This window comes from Scyliorhinus torazame, chromosome 7 (genome assembly GCF_047496885.1).
Source record: "Scyliorhinus torazame isolate Kashiwa2021f chromosome 7, sScyTor2.1, whole genome shotgun sequence".
In the NCBI taxonomy this organism is placed as follows: Eukaryota; Metazoa; Chordata; class Chondrichthyes; order Carcharhiniformes; family Scyliorhinidae; genus Scyliorhinus; species Scyliorhinus torazame.
In genome coordinates this window covers 296639696-296663578 of record NC_092713.1, presented here as the reverse complement: position 1 = coordinate 296663578, position 23883 = coordinate 296639696, and positions in this window count along the sequence as shown.

The following is a 23883-nucleotide window of genomic DNA, read 5'->3' as shown; positions in this document are numbered from 1 at the left end:
GATGTTGTGCCGACCTGTGAAACCACTCTAAAGCCCATCTACACTATTCCCTTATCGTCCATATGTCTATCCAATGACCATTTGAATGCCCTTAGTGTTGGCGAGTCCATGACTGTTGCAGGCAGGGCATTCCACGCCCTTACTACTCTCTGAGTACAGAACTTACCTCTGACATCTGTCTTATATCTATCTCCCCTCAATTTAAAGCTATGTCCCCTCATGCTAGACATCACCATCCGAGGAAGAAGGCTCTCACTGTCCACCCTATCCAATCCTCTGATCATCTTGTGTGCCTCAATTAAGTCACCTTCTTCCCTCTAACGAAAACAGCCTCAGGTCCCTCAGCCTTTCCTCATAAGATCTTCCCTCCATACCAGGCAACATTCTGGTAAATCTCCTCTGCACCCTTTCCAATGCTTCCACATCCTTCCGATAATGCGGCGACCAGAATTGCCCGCAATACTCCAAATGCGGCCGCACCAGAGTTTTGTACAGCTGTAACATGACCTCATGACTCTGAAACTCAATCCCTCTACCAATAAAAGCTAACACACCAAACACCTTCTTAACAACCCTCTCAACCTGGGTGGCAACTTTCAGGGACCTATGTACATGGACACCGAGATCTCTCTGCTCTGAGATCTCACTGCCAAGAATCTTACCATTAGCCCAGTACTCTGTCTTCCTGTTATTCCTTCCAAAATGAATCACCTCACACTTTTCTGCATTAAACTCCATTTGCCACCTCTCAGCCTAGTGCTGCAGCTTATCTATGTCCCTCTGTAACTTGTAACATCCTTCCGCACTGTCCACAACTCCACCGACTTTAGTGTCATTTGCAAATTTACTCACCCATCCTTCTATGCCCTCCTCCAGGTCATTTATAGAAATGACAAGCAACAATGGCCCCAAAACAGATCCTTGTGTTACACCACTAGTAACTGGACTCCAGTCTGAACATTTCCCATCAACCTGTTGACCCAATTGGCTTTTCCTTCGGTATCTTTACCCGAACGGATTCTAGCACCTCCTGCAGAGCGCCTGAATGATTTTTCAACTTTCTGCAGCCTCTGTTGGCTCCCTTTAGCCTTTTCAGCCTCTTTGGACTTTGGTTTTTCTGGGGTATTACCCTCCAGACCGCCAGGTCATTTTCCAACAAGGTACCCCTTGAATGGGTAAGCCTGGGATCTCACCTTGGTGTTATTGGACCTGAAATGAGATCACTCTGTAAATAAATTGTTACCAGTGGCACATCTACACTCTTTAATGTGAGTCCCTGGATTATAATACATTGGAATATACCATGCTTTTGGTTGGAAAGTCCTCAATTCTCCACATTACCTCTGGGTTTCGTCTTATAAATGTTGGGGACTGTTCTGCTGTTCCTTCATTATTTCCTTTTTCTTCCCAGCCTGCCACAGTTTATTCTATTTTTCTTCTCTCTCTCGCTCTTGTCTGTGAGAGTAACCAGATCCCAGTTTACTTTGATTCCCTATGGGTTTACTCATAATCATCTGGAATAGGGTGGCACGGTGATGTACTGGTTAGCACTGCTGCCTACGGTGCTGAGGACCTGGGTCCGATCCCGGCCCCAGGTCACTGTCTGTGTGGAGTTTGCACATTCTTCCTGTGTCTGTGTGGGTTTCACCCCCACAACCCAAAGATGTGCAGGTTAGGTGAATTGGCCGCACTAAATTGCCCCTTAATTGGGGAAAAAAAATAATCATCTGGAATGAGGGCTGCCTGTCAAAGTTTGGACAGCCTTTGCTATTCCACATAGATCTTTATAGATTCAGGGAGTGAGTTTTTGAATTCCTCGAGGAGAATTATTGATGCACTATCAATTATGACGAGACAAGAGTAAAGAGTAATCGAGGCTTTATTAAGCAGAGATGTGTTGCCTCCTGCAGCTGCTGCCGAAATGGCTGCAGCTCGGTGAGCACACACATTTATACCCTGCCTACTGGGCGGAGCCAGCAGGCAGGGATCTACCCCCGTACCCGTAGTACAGGAGCCTTACCGTATTACATCTTGTGTGTGATATATACAGCAGTGGTGACTACCACATTCACCCCCTGTTAAAAAAGAGTCCAGCAGGGGTGGGGGGGGGGGGGGGGGGGTGGAAAACTATTTACATGCATTTTATGGTTAACATTTTGGGGAAAGTTCACAAATTCAGCCGATCGGGTGCCTTGATCCTCCGTTGTGAGCGCCGCAGTCCTGGTGGCGATGCAGGCGTCGGCTCGGTCGCCGGTGACTCCGGGAGCATGTAGACCTCATCTTCATCCTCGGCTGGGACCAAGGGGAGGACGGATCATCCTGGAGCGGGGGCTGCGCTGATGTGCGCTGGGGAAGGAAGGGTGGCGCCGGAGCAGAGGGGGGCGGGTGGGGACACAGCTGGTGCCAGGTCGCTGAGGGAGACTGTGTCTTGGCGGCCATCGGGGTACGCCACGTACTGCGGGTTTGCATGGAGTAGCTCTACCCTCTCGACCAACGAGTCCGCTTTGTGGAGCCGCACGTGCTTGCGGAGGAGAACAGGTCCTGGAGCTGCCAGCGAAGTTGGGAGCGAAACCCCGGAGGTGAACTTCCTGGGGAAGGCAAGGAGACGTTCATGGGGGGTTGCATTAGTGCATTAGTCACCATGCAAAGTAGCGATCGGATGGAGTGAAGGGCATCGGGAAGGCCAGCGGGAGACCGGGAGAATTTTGGACCGTAGGACCAGCTGGACGGCCTACTAGACCATCCCGTTCTCCCGCTGCACCTGCCCGTTTCCCCAGGGGTTGTAGCTGGTCGTCCTGCACGAGGCGATGCCCTTGCTGAGCAGGTATTGACGCAGCTCATCACTCATAAAGGAGGATCCCCGGTTGCTGTGGATGTAGGCGGGGAAACCGAACAAGGCGAAGATGGAGTTGAGTGCTTTGATGACGGTGGCAGACGTCATATCGGGGCATGGGAGGCCGAAGGGGAATCTGGAATATTCGTCGACCACATTAAGGAAGTACGTGTTTCGGTCGGTGGAGGGGAGGGGCCATTTGAAATCCATGCTGAGACATTTAAAGGGGCGGGAGGCCTTTACTAGATGCGCGCTGTCTGGCAGGTAGAACCGCGCAGACCTGGCAGTCTCTGTTGATAGCCCTGACCTCCTCAATGGAGTAGGGCAGATTGCGGGCCTTTATGAAGTGAAGGAACCGGGTGACCCCTGGGTGACAGAGAGCGTCGTGTAGAGTCCGGAGTCGGTCCACTTGTGCGCTGGCACATGTACCTCGGAATAGGGCATCGGGGGCCTCGTTGAGCTGACCGGGGCGATACAAAATCTCGTAATTGTACGTGGAGAGCTCGATCCTCCACCTCAAGATTTTATCATTTTTGATCTTGCCCCACTGTGTGTTATGGAACATGAAGGCAACCGACCTTTGGTCAGTGAGGAGAGTGAATCTCCTGCCGGCCAGGTTATGTGAGCATCAATTCACTCGAAGACACGTGGAGAAGTAAACCGTGGTTTTAATCAGCTTAGAACTGTGCCTGCCTGCGACCGGTACAATACTGAAGGCGGCCCCGCAGGTCAGCTGCTCTTATACTTCCTCTAAAGGGGTGAAGCCATGGGCGGCGCCCGTACATGCCCCAAAATATCCCCCTGTGGGTGAAACCACATAATGGCCCATAGGTGGAGCCGACAGGGTTAATAACATAACATAACATAATACAGTGCACTGGTGAATTATCAGTAATTATACATCCACCACATTCACCCCCTGTTTAAAAAATGAAGTCCGGCGGGGGTGATAGATTCAGTCGGTCCGGTGCCCGGATTGTATGTTGCGACCGCCGAAGCACTGGTGTTGCAACCGCTTCGGGTGGCTGTGGAAGTGGGTCCGGAGCAGGCACAGGCGTGGACTCCAGGAGCGGCTCTTCCGGAGCTTCATTCCTGCGGACCGGTGCGGTGGGTGGGAGGGAGCGTGGAAACCATATAGGGATGAACATGGGAGGATGGGCGGGACATAGTGTGGGGGATGCAGTAGTGGTAGTGGTGGTGGAGCCTGCGGGCGGCAGGTCCCGGAGGGAGACGGTATCTTGCCGGCCATCAGGGTGTTCGATGTACGCATAATGTGGGTTGGAGAGCAGGAGCTGGACCCTCTCTACCAGGGGGTCGGTCTTATGGCTCCGAACGTGTTTTCGGAGGAGGACTGGACCCGGTGTCATCAGTCAGGGCGGAAGTGAGGCCCCTGAGGTAGCTCCCCTAGGGAAAACAAACAAGTAGTCATGAGGAGTCTGGTTTGCGGCCGTGCAAAGGAGGGACCTAATAGAGTGGAGCGCATCGGGGAGGACCTCCTGCCAGTGAGAAACTGGGAGATTCCTGGACCGCAGGGTAAGTAGGACGGTCTTCCAGACCGTCGCGTTCTCCCTCTCCACCTGCCCATTTCCCCTGGGGTTATAACTGGTAGTCCTGCTCGAGGCGATGCCCTTCCTGAGCAGATACTGATGCAGTTCGTCACTCATGAATGACAAGCCCCTGTCGCTGTGGACATAACTGGGGAAACAAAACAGGGTGAAGACACTATGCAGGGCTTTAATGACAGTGGGGTGGTCATATCAGGGCAGAGGATGGCAAACGGGAAGCGGGAGAACTCGTCTATGATGTTAAGGAAGTACGTGTTGCAGTTATTGGAGGGGAGGGGCCCTTTGAAATCTATACTGTGGGGTTCAAAGGGCCGGGATGCCTTTACCAGGTGGGCCTTATCCGGTCGATAGAAGTGTGGTTTACACTCCGCACAGATTTGGCAGTCTCTGGTTATAGCTCTGACATCCTCGGTGGAGTAGGGCAGGTTGCGGGCCTTGATGTAATGGGCGAGCTGGGTGGCAGAGGTCATCGTGGATAGCCTGTAGTCGGCCATCTTGCGCGCTGGCGCATGTGCCGCGGGACAGGGCATCTGGGGGCTCGTTGAGCTTCCCAGGACAATATACTATATCGTAGTTATAGGTGGAGAGTTCGATCCTCCACCTCAAGATCTTATCATTCTTGATCTTGCCCCGTTGCGTATTGTCAAACATGAAGGCAACCGATCGTTGGTCGGTGACGAGGGTAAACCTCCTACCAGCGAGATAGTGCCTCCAGTGCCGCACGGCTTCCACGATGGCTTGGGCTCCTTTTTCGACCGAGGAGTGTCGAATTTCAGAGGTAGTGAGGGTGCGTGAAAAGAACGCTACCGGTCTGCCTGCTTGGTTGAGGGTGGCGGCGAGAGCGACCTCTGAGGCATCGCTCTCCACCTGGAAGGGGACGGACTTGTCCAACGCACGCATCGCAGCTTTGGCGATTTCTGCCTTGATGCAGTTGAAGGCCTGGCGGGCCTCGGCTGCCAGTGGAAAGAGGGTGGCTTGAAATAGTGGGCGGGCTTTGTCCGCATACTGGGGGACCCACTGGGCGTAATAGGAGAAAAATCCGAGGCACTTCTTCAGGGCCTTGGGACAGTGAGGGAGAGGGAGATGTAGGAGGAGGCGCATACAGTCAGGGTCGGGCCCTAGGACCCCATTTTCCACGACGTAACCGAGGATGGCTAGCCTGGTTGTGCGCAAAACGCATTTCTCCTTGTTGTAGGTGAGGTTGGGTTTTTGGGCGGTTTGGAGAAATCGGTGGAGGCTGGTGTCGTCGTCCTGCTGATCATGGCTGCAGATGGTGACATTGTCCAAGTACGGAAATGTGGCCCGCAGCCCGTACTGGTCCACCATTCGGTCCATCGCTCGTTGGAACACCGAAACCCCATTCGTGACGCCAAAGGGGACCCGGAGGAAATAGAAAAGGCGGCCGTCTGCCTCAAACGCCGTGTAGTGGCGGTCCTCCAGGCGGATTGGGAGTTGGTGGTATGCAGACTTCAGATCCACCGTGGAGAACACGCGGTAGTGTGCGATCTGATTTACCATGTCTGCAATCCGGTGAAGGGGGTACGCATCGAGTTGCGTAAACCAGTTAATGGTCTGGCTGTAATCAACCACCATCCAAAACTTTTCCCCGGTCTTGACGACCACCACCTGAGCTCTCCAGGGGCTATTGCTGGCCTCTATGACCCCCCTTGCGCAAGAGGCGCTGGACCTCGGACCTAATGAACGTCCTGTCCTGCATGCTATACCGCCTGCTTCTGGTGGCTACTGGCTTGCAATCGGCGGTGAGGTTTGCAAAGAGCGGGGGGGGGAGGATTTTTAGGGTCGCGAGGCTGCATATGGTGAGCGAGGACAGGGGCCCCCCGAACTTAAGAGTTAGGCTCCTGAGGTTGCACTGGAAGTCGAGTCCCAAAAGGAGAGGAGCGCAGAGGTCTGGGAGCACATATAGTTGAAAATTAGCGTACTCAGCGCCCTGTATCGCTAGGGTTGCAGTAGTGCACACTTGGATTTGCACCGAGTGCGACCCAGAGGCGAGGGAGATGGTTTGTTGCATCGGGAATATTGGGAGCGAGCAGCGTCTTACCATGTCCGGGTGATGAAGCTCTCTGTGCTCCCGGAGTCGAAAAGGCAAGGTGTCTCGTACCCGTTAACTCGGACGGCCATCATGGAACTCTGGAGGTGCTTCGGTCACGACTGGTCCAGGGTGACCGCGCTGAGTTGTGGGTTGCCGGCGGCATGATCGGAGGTGCTGGGGCAGCCCTGCAATGGCTGTCCGTGTACGTCGTACGCGTCGAGCGACGTAGCAGATGGCGGCCTAGATGACGGCCCCCGTTGGTCGAGCGTGGCGGGCGGTGAGGAAGATTGCGTCCAAGATGGCGGCCCTCATGGATCGCACGTGGCCGGACGCGTGGGGGAGGATGGCCAAGGTGGCGGCCCCCATGAGTCGCACGTGTTGTGCGGAGGTGGAGTCGGCAGACACGCTGCCACCTTGCGGGGTTTGCGGGCCTGTGAGTCTGTGGATCGGGTCTGTGAGTTCGCGTTCTTAGACCTGGCCAAGCAGACCTTGGCGAAGTGTTCTTTTCGCCCGCAGCTGCTGCAGTTCACGTTGCGGGCCGGGCAGTGCTGTCGGGGGTGTTGGGACTGGCCGCAAAAATAGCAGTGTAGCCCCCCATGATGGATGGGCGGCCGCGCGGCACAGGTCTGGGGTAGTCTCTGGTCGGGGGCATACGAGGGGGTCGTGTGGTCGGCCGGGAACGCAGTAAGACTCTGAAAAGTGACCTCCAGAGAGGTAGTCAGTTTTACCGTGTTGTCCAGGTCCTGGGCTCCTTTCTCGAGCAGGCGCTGTCTCACATAGTTCGATCGGACCCCCGCCACGTAAATGTCTCGGACGGCAAGCTCCATGTCCTGAGTGGCCGTACGGCCTGGTAGTTACAGTTGCGCGCGAGGGCTTTGAGGTCGCATAGGTAATCATCTAGCGACTCCCCGGGGTGCTGGCGGTGAGTGGTGAAGAGGTGTCGCGCGTAGACCTCGTTCACAGGCCGCACGGAGAGGCGTCCGAGTAGTGCGAGGGCCTCTGTATAGGAAGCGGCTTCGTCGAGCTGGACAGAAATGCGATGGCTCACCCGTGCGTGGAGGAGGCTCAGCCTCTGCTCATCAGTGACGGATGGCGTAGACGACGCGGCGAGATAGGCCTTGAAGCGTCGAAGCCAATGTGAAAACATTTCTTTCGCCTCCGCGGCCTGTGGATCGAGTTCCAGTCTGTCAGGTTTGAGGGCTGAGTCCATAGTAGTATTTTCAGTTGATTAAATTGATGCGACCATCAATTCACTCGAAGACACGTGGAGAAGTAAACCGTGGTTTTAATCAGCTTAGAACTGTGCCTGCCTGCGACCGGTACAATACTGAAGGCGGCCCCGCAGAGCAGCTGCTCTTATACTTCTTCTAAAGGGGTGGAGCCATGGGCGGAGCCTGTATATGCCCCAACATATTCCCCTGTGGGTGAAGCCACACAATGGCCCATTGGTGGAGCCCACAGGGTTAATAACATAACATAACATAATACAGTGCACTGGTGAATTATCAGTAATTATACTTTCACCACAGCAGGTAATGCCTCCAATGCTGCACAGCTTCTACGATGGCTTGGGCCTCCTTCTCGACGGAGGAGTGCCAAATTTTGGAAGCATGGAGGGTGCGTGAAAAGAATGCCACGGGCCTGCCTGTCTGGTTGAGGGTGGCGGCCAGAGCGACGTCTGATGCATCGCTCTCGACTTGGAAGGGGAGAGTCTCGTCGACCGCGTGCATCGCGGCCTTGGCGATATCGGTCTTGATACGGTTGAAGGCCAGGTGAGTCTCGGCTGTCAGGAGTAAAACGGTGGAGTGAATGAGTGGGCGGGCCTTGTCCGCATAGTTAGGGACCCACTGGGCGTAGTATGAGAAGAACCCCAGGCATCGTTTGAGGGCCTTGGTGCAGTGGGGGAGGGGGAGTTCCATGAGGGGGCGCATGCTATCGGGGTCGGGCCCTAGAACTCCATTTTGCACCACATAGCCGAGGATGGCTAAGCGGTTGGTGCTGAACACGCACTTCTCCTTGTTGTACGTTAGGTTGAGGAGTTTGGCGGTGTGGAGGAATTTGGAAAGGTTAGCGTCGTGGTCCTGCTGGTCGTGGCCGCAGATGGTGACGATATCCAGGTACGGGAAGGTGGCCCGCAGTCCGTACCGGTCAACCATTCAGTCCATCTCCCGTTGGAAGACCGAGACCCCATTAGTGACGCTGAAGGGAACCCTAAGGAAGTGGTAAAAGCGGCTGTCCGCTTCAAACGCGGTGTATTGGTGGTCCGCCTTGCGAATGGGGAGCTGGTGGTAGGCAGATTTCAGGTCCACTGTCGAGAAGACCCGGTACTGTGCAATCTGATTGACCACATCAGATATGCGTGGGAGGGGGTACACGTCGAGCTGCGTGTACCGATTGATGGTCTGACTGTAGTCAACGACCATCCTGTTTTTCTCCCCAGTTTTCACAACTACCACTTGGGCTCTCCAGGGACTGTTGCTGGCCTTGATAATGCCTTCCCGCAGCAGCCGCTGGACCTTGGACCTGATGAAGGTCCTGTCCTGGGCGCTGTACCGTCTGCTCCTGGTGGCGATGGGTTTGCAGTCCAGGGTGAGGCTTGCAAACAGAGAAGGCGGGTTGACCTTAAGGGTCGTGAGACCGCAGACAGTAAGGGGTGGTAGGGGCCCACCGAATTTCAGGGTTAGACTTTGGAGGTTGCACAGGAAGTCAAGGCCGAGTAGCAAGGCAGCGCAGAGGTTGGGGAGGATGTAGAGCCGGAAGTCTACACCCTGGATGGTGAGGGTGGCGGTGCAGTACTCCAGGATCTCCATGGAGTGGGATCCGGAGTCCAGGGAGATTCTCTGGTTAATGGGGTGTACCGCGAGGGAGCAGCGCCTTACTGTATCGGATTGGATGAAGCTCTCTGTGCTCCCGGAGTCAAGAAGGCATGATGTCTTGTGCCCATCGACCTTTACCGTCGTCGACGTGGTTGCGAGGTTGTGTGGCCAGGACTGGTCGGTCGTGATGGAGGAGAGCTGTAGCTGGTGTTAGAAGGCCCCTGGCTGGTTGGCAGGCAATGAGCGGCCCAATGAGGTGCCCGACGAGCAGGGGTCCAGAGGCGGGGAAGATGGCGGCGCCCACGAGCCGCATGAGGCCTGATGGGGGGAAGATGGTGGTGCCCACAGGCCGCAGGTGGTCTGAGGCAAGGAAGATGGCGGCGCACACGGTCCGCAAGTGGGTTGCGAGGGAGAAAATGGCAGCGCCCACGGGTCGCACGTGGGGGGTGCAGGAACAATGGGCCTGGTTACAACGGCAATCGAGCGGGCCTGGCACACAGCAGCGAAATGTCCTTTCTTCCCGCAGGCCTTGCAGAGTGCGCTCCGCACCAGGCAGCGCTGCCGGATGTGCTTTGTCTGTCCGCAGAAGTAGCACTTGGGTCCCCCAGGGTTTGCTGGCTGCCGCGCGGCACAGGCTTGGGGTTGGCTGGGGGCGGTCGCTGGTGGGGTCCACGATGGGGTGTTCGCTGGTGGAGTCCACGATGTCCAGGAGGGGGGCGCGTGCGGTTGGAGGCGTACGCTTGTACATTACGGGAGGCGACCGTTAGTGAGATCACGAGATTCTTGGTCACCGCGAGGTCGAGGGTAACCCCTTCTAAGAGGCGCTGGCGTATATACCCTATGCCCGTAACGAAAGCATCCCTAATTAGGAGTTCTGAATGTTCAACTGCCGAAAAAGCCTGGCAATCGCAGTCCCTCGCCAAGGCATGCAGGGCATGCCAGAAATCTTCCACCGACTCACCAGGGAGTTGATGCTGCGTGGACAGGAGGTGCCTGGCATAGAGCTTGTTGGTCTGCTGAGTGTAGTTCTCTTTCAGTAGCGCCATGGCCTCAGCGTAGGTAGGCGAGTACGGATGAGGGGAAAGATATTGGAGCTCAGCCGCGTATACAGGATCTGGAGCTTCTGTGCCTCTGAGGGTGGTTCTGTCGCAGATCCGATGTAGGCTTCAAATCAAGCTAGCCAATGTGCGAAGGCCGACTTGGCATTGTCTGCTTGAGGGTTCAGCTGCAGGCGATCTGGCTTGATGCGCGGCTCCATCGTTGTAAAATCTCTGCTTAATAAATTGATGCACTGTCAATTACGACGAGACGAGAGTAGAGAATAATCGAGGCTTTATTAAGCAGAGATGTGTAGCCTCCTACAGCTGCAGCCGAAATGGCTGCAGCTCGGTGAGCACACACATTTATACTCCGCCTACTGGGCGGAGCCAGCAGGCAGGGATCTACCCCCATACCTGTAGTACAGGAGCCTCACCGTATTACATCTCGTATGTGATATATACAGCAGTGGTGACTACCACAATTATCTCGCCGAGATTTTATAGGTGGCCTTTATTTCAAGTGTTCTTATCCAACAGGTGAAAGCAAGTTGTTCGATTCTTTCAAATTTGGTGTCAGTTTATCAGACTATTCATAGAATTGGTCCATCGTGTCTGCACTGGCTCCCTGAATGAGCATTTCACCTGGTACCAGTCTCCTGCCTATTCCCTATAACCCTGGTCCTTTTCAAATAATCATCTAATTCCCTCTTGAGTGTCTCAATTTAATCTTCCTCCACCACACTGTCAGGCTGTGAATTCCAGAACTTTGCTGTGTGAAAACATTTTCAGAAGGTCCAAAATTTCTGGCAGTAAGCCTCAGGAAACTAAATGCTGAAGACAGCTTCCTTAATCATTTCATAATTGGGTTAAATATCATCAGAGAGCATGGCATAAGTTTTGTGGGTGATCTGCCTGTCACCCAACCTTGCAACAGCAGAGTCCAGCTTTCTGCTGGACATTTTCAGGGAGATGGTAGTTTAATGGCAATGTCACTGGTCTCGTAGTCCAGAGGCCCAGGCTGATGTTTTGGGGATAAGCGATCAAATCCCACTGCCACTATCACTGATTCACTTACACATTGAAAATCTTTGGGTCCTTTATGGATTTACCAGAATACAACAACTTGGCCATAAAAAGTTAGTGTGGCTTCAGTGTTGATTCTCTTCACTGCTGTCTCTGTAGTTTCCTGAGCTGAGGAAGTTCCACTGCATCATGGATCAAATTGACCAGAAAAATCAGTTATAAGTGAGTGGATAGTATTGCTGGAAAAAGAGACATGTTGTCAAAACCTTTCACCTTGCATTCTTCAGGACAGATTCGCAAGAATACAAATTTTAAGGGACGAGCAAGTTAAACTGCACGAGAAAAGAGTTCTGACTGGTTGTCAAGTGGACTCTCCCAAAACGGGAGTCTGTTTTTTCCATTAAAATCGTGCCCTACAGTTAACGAGGTAGTTCCACCACTTCTGTGGAAGGAGCACTGTTTGACAAGCCCAATGGTCTTCTCTTCTTTCATTCGTTACGATATTTTATAATATGGTGGGCTCTGTTGTATCTTTTAAACGTTTTTCTGTACTCAACACAAATTTTTTTTTCCTGTGTGATTTCCCCAATAATGACCAGAGCAATCCACCCAAAACAGCATTCTAATGACTTTTAACATCAAGCTAGTTGCTCCCTCCAGTGGTGCAGTCAGTAATGGCAGTCTGTGCTGTCGCATGATCTTTATACATACTAAGTTTAAGAGCGTGATTTAACCAAAGATTTTCCAAATGTCATTAAAACATTTTTTTAGAGTAACCAATTCTTTTTTTTACAATTAAGGAGCAATTTAATGTCGCTAATCCACCTACCCTGCACATCTTTGGGTTGTGGGGGTGAGACCCACGGAGACACGGGGAGAATGTGCAAACTCCACACGGACAGTGACCCGGGGCCGGGATCGAGCCCAGGTCGTCGACACCGGAGGCAGCAGTGCTAACCACTGTGCCACCCTCCATATATCATTTTGGACAAGTTTGATGGGAGGGGTTATCGGCGGCTTTTTAGGTAAGATCCACACCGCTATTTAATCACACTTAGGCCAGAATTCTCCGGTTGTTGCGATTCACTTTTCCCGCCGGCAGTGGACCTCGGTGTACGTGTGGGGTGGTTATAATGGGAAAACCCATTGACAAGCGTTGGTTTAATGGAAATGAAATAGAATCCCATGTTGATCTTGTTTAGCTGGGTGTTTCCTGGCACTTGCAGTGCCAAGACCGACTCCGCTCTTAAGTGGGACTCTGCTTCATTCTGGGACTTCAGCGAGGAACACCCCACCAAGGCAGCACTCAGTCAAATCTCCTGCACTAACGAGCTCCGCTCACCTGCCTCCAGACACCCCCCCCTCATGCCCCTTCTCACCTATAAGGGGATATCCAGTTCCCCACACTCCACCTCATAAGGGCGGGGCACCCCCGGGCCCGATCCTGGCAAAGTGCCACCCAGTCACTTTGTCACTGACAGCCAAGCAATGTTCCTGCCACGGCCACCTGGTAGTGCCAGGCTATCAGAGCCCAATCACGCCCCGATCGCCTGCGGGAGACGTCTGTGTGACCAGTGCTAAACATTGCCATGGCAAGGTCTCCCAGGCGCGGGCATTGATTCCCTTGCCTCAAGAGAATTGGACATCAACATACTTAAACGAGTCATTCCGAGCATCACAAATCAAGCGGAATTTAACGGCCTTGGCGCATCACCGAGTCAAGCTGAGTCCTTGATATATATTATGTCAGTTCATTTTGACCAGCATTGCAATATCCCTCATTGTCCCTGAGATATGCACTCATCAACCCCTGTTAAATAAACTGCACAGCAAAAGGGAAGGGCATCAGCAAGATTTAAAAAAATTACTCATAAGAAATAAACGGGAATTACGTCACACATATGCAGTTGAAAACATTGAGGCCCATAACCTGCGAACGTTGGGCATTGCACCTGGTGGTTACCCCATAAGATGCATTCGGGGACCCCACACTTGCCTCATAAAGTATACGACAATTGAACCTTCAGAAACTATGATTTGAATCTCAAAACATCAGATTGTTCCAACTGCATTACAGAAATAGTTACCCAGAAGAATTTAGGTGAATTTAAACCATTTCTAACATCTGGGTAACTAAATTAATGAGTCACCGATACCCCCATCTATTGACCAACCCAAAGGAATCTCCAACTACTCTCATTAATCGCCCACCATTCAACTACCCTCCATGACAGCTCCTCCATGGGGACCTCTGATTACCCTCCACACCCCCGACCACCCCTTCCCCTGACCAATTACCCCCAACTACCCTCCTAACTATTCCCTTCCATTTGATCACCACCAATGCACTGACTACCCCAAATGGACCCCTGACACCTACCACCACATACATTCACTCCTACATCTGCCAACTACACCCCAACTACCCCCCGACTAACCCTCGCTTGGCGCGACCACTTACCCACCCCCTCACCACTCCTCCAACTAACCTTTCACTCCCTGACTACTGCCCACCCACACAGGAACCCCTGACTGTGCTCCCAACCCCCAAGACTAGCCCCCTCCCCCCAACTGCACTCCCCACCCCACTAATAATCCCAATTAAGTCACAACTAACCCCCCTCGACTACACTCTGACTACTCCCCGGACATTATCTCCGATTGCCCCCCCCCCCAACTAGTTGCAACTAACTCCCAACTACCCCCTCGTCTACCCTCTGCCTACTCCACCAGACTGCACGTCCGACTGTCCCATCCCCTGACTATCCCCCCTCCAACTAAACCCCCACTGCTCACTCCACACCTCCCAACTACCCTCCCGCCCTCCGGACTGCTCTCTATGGCCACCTAACCTCCCCTATTAATCCCCCACCACTGGGCAACTGACCCTTCCCTTTATTCACTCCACCCCCTGACCTCCCAACCCACCCAAACTTCCCCCGCGACCCCCCCCAATCTTGCCCATTTACCTGAAACAGTTACCTCCTTCCTGATTTCTCAAAGCTGCTGGACCTGTAAACCGACCTGCTTTACAGTAACTACTGCTGTAAAAAAGGGGTATGTCTTCCATATCTCCGACTAAGCTGTCCTCGACTCAAGGCTTCAGGAACCCGCTGTACTCCACCTTTCTCTCCGAGTCCGAGACGGAAGGTCGGGCGAGAAAGGAGTGGCTGCATTTCAGGGTAAGTAACAAGGAACAAAATGGCAATCCAACTGTGATTACCAGTCTGTGGAAAATTTGGACCTCAAAATCACATATTAGAGGGCTGGGCCGCAGAGGTGACTTTAAAAGATTTCATGAGTTTAGGTTAGCAGTGCGGAAGACAGGCCGAAGATTCAATTTAATTTCAAGAAATATCGGTAATGCAATATGTTAGATGTTTCTGCCTGTCTGACCAGTATATGCCTTAATAAAACTTTAGTAATTTGAGGAAGCCAGCAGTAAGAGAACAGAGGTTTATTGAACTATATACAAGATTCTGCTCAAGGCAGCCACTCGCTCCAAGTACAGTCCTTGCTGAGAGAACTAACCACATTAGGCTCTTCCCTGGGCCAGCTTTTATGTTTGTTTGTAACAAACTCCAGTTGGGTGGCCTCCGCCCCTATCTGGGAAGCTCGTACTCCACGAGTCCCATGGGAGATCAGCAATGCTTCCCTGTGGTCCTCGTGGAGGTTATGTCAAAAACCCTTATCTCTGTGATATGACCAGAGCATCTCTTACAATAAATCGTTTCTGATTGTTAGGCCAGTGACAGAGAATGGAGTCCAGATATCGCTCATCCACACGTCTTTTTGATAAAATTGAGTTTTTCATATCTATTGTTTTGGGATTTCAAGTTCTGAATCACCAAGGCTGCAACTGAGATGAATAATGAAACAGCATGCTCAATAGTTAGGCAGTCAGTGATGAAGGTGGTCATCAATTTAAAATTGTCAAGAGAGTGATTGTTGAGGTAGTTGTTAGAGCAGAGACTACTTCGCAAAGAACAGTGAAATGTCTTTCAGTTGCTCGGGGGCAGACGCCATTGGTCAAATGGCATCCTTCTGTGTGTAAAGTTCTGTGATGCCCTTTGCTCAATTTTCACCCTTGGATTCGCATTTAGATCCAGTTCAGTACCAACCGGGGTAAATCATTAATAACAGTGGCCAATGGAAATGTCAGTCTATCTGAATGCTTCGTTGAAGGTACTTGAGCACAGGGTATGCATACCCTTTTAATCTAACAAACATCAGTCATCTTTTTCAACATTTCCTTTAAATGCAATAAGTATATGTAATAAAAATAGCTTTTGTGCAAATAAGTCCGCTTTGAGATTCCTATCAATCTCTTCAAATTAAACAACATTCACACATCTATGTGGCTGTTATCTAGTTTAGCAAGAAGCTCTGTCCGCTATGTGAACTCCAGATTGTCGTCACTGCTATGTGTTTAAAATGTTAATTACTTCATTTGAAGGGAAGGTTTCTTTAATCATCACGGGCAGACCAGCTCCATTGCCACAACCAGTGGGGCTGGATTCTCCGTCGGCCTGATCCTCCATTTCACCGGCAGTGCACTCACACCCGCAGTGTACCCACAATGGGAAACCCCATCGGCCAACTGGCGGGACGGAGGATCCCGCTGCCGGCGGGGGCGCGCCACACCAGAAAACAGGTGCAGTGGGATGCAGGATCCCGTCCAGTGTACCTGGAGACTGCTGTTACCTGACAAGCCATTGTACTGTTTGTACAGTATTCTGGTACAGATCACAATACCAGAATGAGAAAGGGCTGGGTCAGTGAAGTGCCATCAAAATCCTTTTGTTTTCTGGAATTTTAATATGTGGCATCTAAAATTGGGGCAAATAATAAAGGAAATAAATGATAGGCCAGCTGTGTCTATTTGGAGAAAATAAAAGATCAAGGCCAAAGTGTTCAGAAGGGCCGTGATAGATTATTGATTTATTGATTCATTGATTTATTGATGTTTTTAGGTGCGAATTGAATGTTGTCCGTAGAAACTAGATATTGGGCTGGATTCTCCGATTATGAGGCTATGTCCTCACGCCGGCGTGGGAACAGTGGCATTTTATGCCTGAAAATTTGGCGCAAAACGGCCACTGATCCTCCGTATAGCTGGGGGCTAGCATGCCAGCAGCGTAGAACACCCAGCTCGAGCTGCTGATACAGCCCGGAGAATTGCTGGGTCCATAGCTGCGCACGGCAGAGGCCTGCAGCGTCTGTGCTGTGCAACATGGCGGCGACCACTTGCGGACCCGGCCTGCAAAATCCTGCCCACCCACTTGGCCAGCCCGTGAGCCCCGGACCACCCCCAACAGTGCCTCCAGCCCCTGATAAAGTCCCCCCTGCCCGCGAATCGACCCTGTCATGATATGCAGACATGCACATAATGAGATACAGACAGGCAGCTAATGAACACAGAGAACAGGACATAACCAATCAGCAGGCAGAACACTTGGGGGTGGTTTCCCACTATAAAAGGCACGAGTCAGGGTGTATATATCACATAGCACCTCCAGCACGTGGCTAAGAGCTAGTCTGGTTCAGTCAGAGTAATCACACATAGGTTAGCAGAGAGTCGAACTCACCGAGAACTGTGCTAACTGTGTGACAGGTTCAATAAATCAGTTTGAACTAACTTAAAGGTCTGGAGTATCTTTCAGTTAAAGCTGCATCCAGTTTCAGCCCGTGTTATCTCAGTGTGCTTAGCACGACAGGCCCTACCCCGGCTGTGGCGGCGCTGGACTGAGTCCGCAGCCGCCACGCCGAGTTCCCGAAGGTTGAGACCACACGCGACCGACGCCGTCGGAAACTCAGCCGGTCGGGGGCGGAGTATCGAGGGGTGAGCCTCAGGCAAAGTCCTGAGGGGGTGGAGCATCGCAAAAGCTGCGCTGCACCCGATTTGGTCATGAACGAGGATTCTCCGGCCGATCGCCGAACGGAGAATACCGCCCATTGTTTCAACGAATGTTTCAGAAAATGAATAGAATACTGCATGTCAGTACATTTTGCAATAAGGCTCTATCAACTAATTAGGTGCAGCAAGGTCTATGGCCAGCAGTTGCATGAGAAACATATTCTCATGAGGCTGCGCTCGTAGACACTGAATTATTCCTGATGGACACCAGTCCATCTTAAGTAGTAGCCAATATTTGAATCATAAATCATCCTCTAAGTAACAGACATCTATTTGAACGAATCAGCTGAGAATTAGAAACCAATGAGAGTATATGAGGGATTAGACCATCGACAGGGCTTCCCTTAAAGTAAGACCTCGTGGCTGAGGTCGGCCTCCTGAGTTCCTGCCTTCCTGAATTCTTGAATCACTCTATTTGTTTATTTTAAAAGTGATTTCTTTATGCTTTTTGTTTAATGATTTCCTTTGCCATGTATTTGACCAAATTCCCCCCAGCCATGCTAGACACCACCTTCAGGAAATGGAGATGGGATAGGGGCACACTGATTGTGAGGGACTTTTATGTAGGGCACAGACTAGCGACACTGGACGAACTGACAGAGGAGTGGGAACTGCTGACAGGACAAGAAATGAAACACCTGCAAATAAAGCACTTCCTCCGCAAAGAGACAGTAGGGTACTCCGAACCCCAGAGACTACATTATTAGAGGACCTGATAAACCAGACAGTAAAGAAGGGGGACTCTGTGGGAAAATGCATGGACAGCTATTGGAGAGAGCCCGAACACCACTGGGCGAGACCTGACGGAAATGGGAGGACAAACTAGGGACAGAAATGGGGTGGGGACTCTGGTGCGAGGCACTGAGCAGGGCCAACTTCACCTCCTCCTGTGCAAGGCTCAGCCTCATGCAGTTCAAAGTGGTGCCCAAAGCACACCTGACCAGAACCCGAGCAGGTTCTTCCTAGATGTGGAGGACAAACGTGAACGGTGCCAAAGGGGCCTGGCCAAGCACACCCACATGTTCTGGCATGTCCCAAACTTGTTGGGTTCTGGACAGGCTTCCCCGAGCAAGTCCAAGGTTGTGGGGGTGAGGGTGAAACCATGGCCAAATGTGGCAATCTTCAGGGTATCAGAGCAGCAAGAGCTACACATGGGGAAGAGGGCTGACATCCTTGCTTCCACTTCCCTAATCGCACGCCAGAGAATCCTGCTCCCCTGGCGATCAGCAGCACCACCCACAGCTGCAGACTGGCTTGCTGACCTTTCAGAATTTCTCCACCTGGAGAAGATTAAGTATGCCATCCGAGGGTCGTAGGAAAGCTTCCTAAACGCATGGGGGCAGTTTGCCAGCCTGTTGCAGAACCTGTTTCAGGCCAGCAACAATGAATAAGGTGGGCAAACGGGAAAGTTCAAAAGAAAAGGGAGAGGAAAAAGTAAAATAAAGACGGGGGGAACCACAGGAATGCGCAACCCGAGGGGGAGGGGGGAAGAAGCGAAAAGGCAGGTGGGACACAAAATGGACAATGTGGGAGGGAGGGGACAAACCCCACCCCACAAGTGTAACACAGCCAAAGTTGACGGGGAACGAAAAGAAAAGGGAGGAGGGGAGAGGAAGGAGGAGAAACATCCCCCCAAAACCGACCAGGGGGGACACAAGGGGGTGTGGGTGGTGGGGAGCAGGGAGGGTCAGGGGGAAAGGAGGAACCACACGCCGAGCCAAAGGGCGGCAGAATGTAAATAGAGGAAATTAAGGGAATGAAAAGACAAACTTTTCAGTATTGTACAGTGAATAAACATGGTCAACAATGTACATAACTGTTTATAAATTTTGAAAATGCCAAAAAAAGATTTTTTTTTTAAAACGTGTTTGACCAACTCATGTATTGTTTGATATTTTGCTTCTAAGTTTTGATTTAGTTTGTATGAAAGTGTATGAAAGTGAATAATTAGCAATAAAGTTGTATTCTCGACCACTCCAATCAACTGGACAATCGAGTCTCACTAGAAGAAGATAAAACAAAAATTCCTCCAGAGCGGGTTGGTGAAGAGAGTTGAGATGCTCTTCTTCCACAAAGCGCCCCATATAGCCACGGTCTCAAATAGCCTGTCCGAATCAAACTCCCGCTTGGCTTCATGTGCCAGTCGCTGTTTAGAACTGTGGAAGTGGGTGTTTGGCATCTGTAAACCAGGCAGCTACAGGTTGATAGGATTGTCAGCCTCGATTAACAGTCTACCTAGGAGAATGTAACTCTGATTTCAAAACCTCAACTGTGGGCTAATTAGTAAGATGTACGCCGCCTGACAGTGCAGGTCACAAATAGTGTCAACAGGCTGGGTGGTGATGTGAAGGGTTGATGAGACTCTTCAGCCTGCTCAGCAGCTCATCTGGGAGAACAACATCAAAATCATATCTGCATCCTTTTAGCAGCTGTGCTTGTGGCACTCATTGTACCAGTGTAGTATTAGCTGCCTTGGATGAAGAGTGGGAGAGTCTCTGCACCAACTGCACCCACTTAAATATACTAAACATGGAGATTGTTCAGCAAGTTGCTATCAACCAAAACACCAGACACATCAAAAGCCTATGGCAATGGGGAAGTGACTACAGGGGCGGGTAGATGATGCTATTGGCAGCCTGCAGTCATAACCTGGCACACAGACAGCTTCATGGTGATAGCCGCTCTCCACAGATAGGGGCAGATGTGGAGTTTGTATCTTCCTGAGGTTACATCGCAGACATTTTCAGGTTTAGCGCTGCTCTCCCTAATACAGGAAAAGGTAAAAAAGGTGCCTTAAACACAGTCTGCTCTCCCTGCCAGGTTACAACACCTGGTCATCCATTCATCGGGGTCAACTACTCGTTATCAAATGAAACTCAGTTCATGGGAATGTCAGAGGGCTTCTGAACAAAAAATTAGACCAGAGCACAGAACCTCCGAGTCGAAACAAGGCTCGCTGAGGGGTGTCAACTTGTGGAGGTTGCTGGAGGCTACACATTCCGCTGAATTAGCAGATCGGATGACCACCACAACAGTCAGACATGGGTTTTACCTTTCAATCTGAACCAGTACCCAAGTTTGACCCACTTCCTACAGGGATTAGCAATCAAATGACAGTTCTTCATTTAAGTCATACCAGTAGCCAACATGCAACACTCATTAGCGGTTATGTTACAGCAATGACACATACTGATGGGTAAAAGAAGCATTCTATGTTGAAATCAGCAAGATAGTCAGAGGAGTACCCCACAAAGAAAAACTTATTATTCTTGGTCACTTAAATGTCTGAGTGGGAACAGACTGTAATTACATAGAGAGGAGCAGGGCCAGGGAGAGAAATCAGAGGCCCTCTTTCCAGGCCACTTATTCCCCACCCCCACTCAATCCTCCCCCTCAACCATGTATGATATTTTTCCCCCTTTCAAGATTTACCAATCACAACATCCATCATTGATATTTGGCTACAGATATTGTTCCATATGAATGCAGCATGGTCATTAATATTAAGAGCAGCGACATTATAATGCAGTATCAGTTTGTGTGGGACTTATAGGGGTAATCCCATCATGTCTGTTCAACAAACCAGAGAGTGCAAATTTTACTTTTACAGATTTGTACAATGCTGTTAACCTGACAGGAAAATATCTAGCAAGTCGTTTATAATGCTGTGCAGACAGTAACACTGGTGTTGGTGACTGTCTCATCCCTCATTGACATGTTGCATATTGCACCATATAAACGCGGTGACAGTAAATTCATATTTGAGGGTAAGATTCAATACTTGCAGCCCAGAAATCTGCATAATATCTTTTCCATTCTGGAGAAGAATTAAAAGACTTTCTCTTGCCTGGGTGCATGATGCTATTCAATATAATTATTTTAGGGAAGGACTGTAATTGGATTGGATTAATTTAATCAGTAATTTCACAGAGTAGAAAGATTGAAAGACTTTCCTGAGCAACAAAGTGGAATGGTTGAACAATATAGGTTTTCACTGTCAGTGAGAAGCAGTGCAGTCTTCAGGCACGACATAACTTTATGTACAACATAACTTTTAACAGACCAGAAGGCAAAGACTGAATGATTCACAATTATATCTGTCTTTTCTTGACCAGCAAGTCTGAAGACTGTGCTGATTGTTGCTTCTCACTCCAATAGAAGTTCAATATCTACTATGCAACAGAACTTTATCACAATATTTAATTCCTCAAAAAACTCATAAAAGCAGCAAGATAGAGTGGTATAATGGAACAAAAAGACAAGACTGAAGTCAATGGAAAAGATTCCTGAGAATGATTTGCAGGATGAAACAGGTTAATGGTTCATTATGAACCCATTATGCACTTCTGTCCCGGGAATTTCATCCCACAAAGCCCGCTCCTAGTAAGCATCCATTGGCATGAAATAAACAGATCTCCAGCCATGATTCCACCTTCTGTTCAGAAGATAATTATGGACAAAAAGTTCATTCAGCCTAGCTCATCTCATTCATCTGGAATGACAAACAAACATGCGTATTAGGAGCAGCAGTAAGCCATTCAGTCTCATGAGCCTGTTCCAACATTTGATAGCATTGTCAACATTATATTAGTGACTACAACTAAAAAGTATTTAATTGGCTGTAAAGCAAATTGATATACAGTGAAAGGTGCTGGATAAATGTAGGTTTGTCTTTCTTTTATTACACCTACATGCAGTAGGCAGGCTGACTGCAGCAATAGTGATATTGGAAGTTACAGAATCGCAGAATACTACACTGCAGAAGAGGCCCTTCAGCCCATCGAGTCTGCACGGACACATGAAAGGCCCAGCCTTGAATGTTATGGCATGCCAAGTACTCATCCAGATACTTTTTAAAGGATGTGAGGCATCCTGCCTCTATCACCCTCCCAGGCAGTGAATTCCAAACCGTCACCACTCTCTGGGTAAAAACGTTTTTCCTCAAATCCACCCGAAACCTCCCACCCCTCATTTTGAACTTGTGTCCCCTCGTAATTAACCCTTCAACTAAGGGAAACAGCTGCTCCCTATCCACCCTGTCCGTGCCCCTCATAATCTTGTACACCTCGAACAGGTCCTCAATCTTCTCTGCTCCAGAGAAAACTACTCAAGCCTATCCAACCTCTCTTTATAACTTAAATGTTCCATCGCAGGCAACATTCTGGTAAATCTTCTCTGCACCCCCTCCAGTGCAATTACATCCTTCCGAGAAAATGGTGACCAGAATTGCACATAGTACTCCAGCTATGGCCTCACCAAAGTTCTATACAGCTCCATCATGACCACCCTGCTTTTGTAACCTATGCCTCGATTTCTAAAAGCGAGCGTCCCATATGCCTTTTTCATCACCCTGTTAACCTGCCCTTCTGCCTTTAGCGATCTATGGACAAACACACCAAGGTCCTTTTGTTCTTCGGAACTTCCCAGTGTCAGATCTTTCATAGTATACTTCCTTTTTAAATTACTCCTTCCAAAGTGCATCACCTCATACTTTTCAGGGTTAAATTCCATCTGCCACTTATTCACCCATTTGATCATGCCATCTATATCTTCCTGTAACCTAAGACACTCAACCTCACTGTTAACCATCTGGCCAATCTTTGTGTCTTCCGCAAACTTACTGATCCTACCCCCCACATAGCCATGTGTGTCATTTATATAAATGACAAACAATGGGGGTCCCAGCACGGATCCCTGTGGTACACAACTGATAATTGGCTTCCAGACACTAAAGCAGCCGTCTATCATCACCCTCTGTCTCATACTGCTAAGCCAATTATGAATCCACTTTATCAAATCACCCTGTATCCCATGTGCATTTTCCTTCTTAATAAGTCTCCCATGTGGGACCTTGTGGGACCGGTTTTGCTAAAATCCATGTAAACTACATCAACTGCACTGCCCTCATCTATAAACTTGGGTGCATGCTCAAAAATTTCAATCAAATTTGTTATACATGACCCCCCTCTCACAAAGCATGCCGACTATCCCTGATCAAATCTTGCCTCTCTGAGTGGAGATAGATTCTCTCCTTCAGAATCTTCTCCAGTAGTTTCCCAACCACTGATGTGAGACTCACTGGTCTGTAGTTACCTGGCTTGTCTCTACAATCTTTCTTAAATAGTGAGACCACATTAGCTGTTCTCCAGTCCTCTGACGCCTCGCCCTTGGGCCAGAGAGGAATTAAAAATTTGGGTCAGAGTCCCGGCAATCTCCTCCCTTGCCTCCCACACAATTCATCCTGGCCTGGAGATTTGTCCACTTTTAAGCCCTCCAGTACCTTGTCACTCCTGATGGGTTATCCTCTTCCCATTGATATGCTTAGAGAATATCTTGGGATTTTCCTTACTTTTACAAGCCAGAGCTTTCTCATGTCCCCTCTTTCCTCTCCTGCTTGATTTCTTAAGCTACATCTTGCACTTTCTGTACTCCACTAATGCCTCTGCAGACTTGCCCCCCTAATACTTGTTAAAAGCCTCCTTTTCCTTCTCATCGTATCCTGAATGTCTCTGGTCATCGTTGGTTCTCTGGGTTTGTTACACTTTCCAATTACCCTAGAGGGAACATATTGGGCCTGTACCCTTCCCATTTCAACTTTGAACGCCTCCAACTGCTCTTCTGTAGGTTTCCCCACAAGTA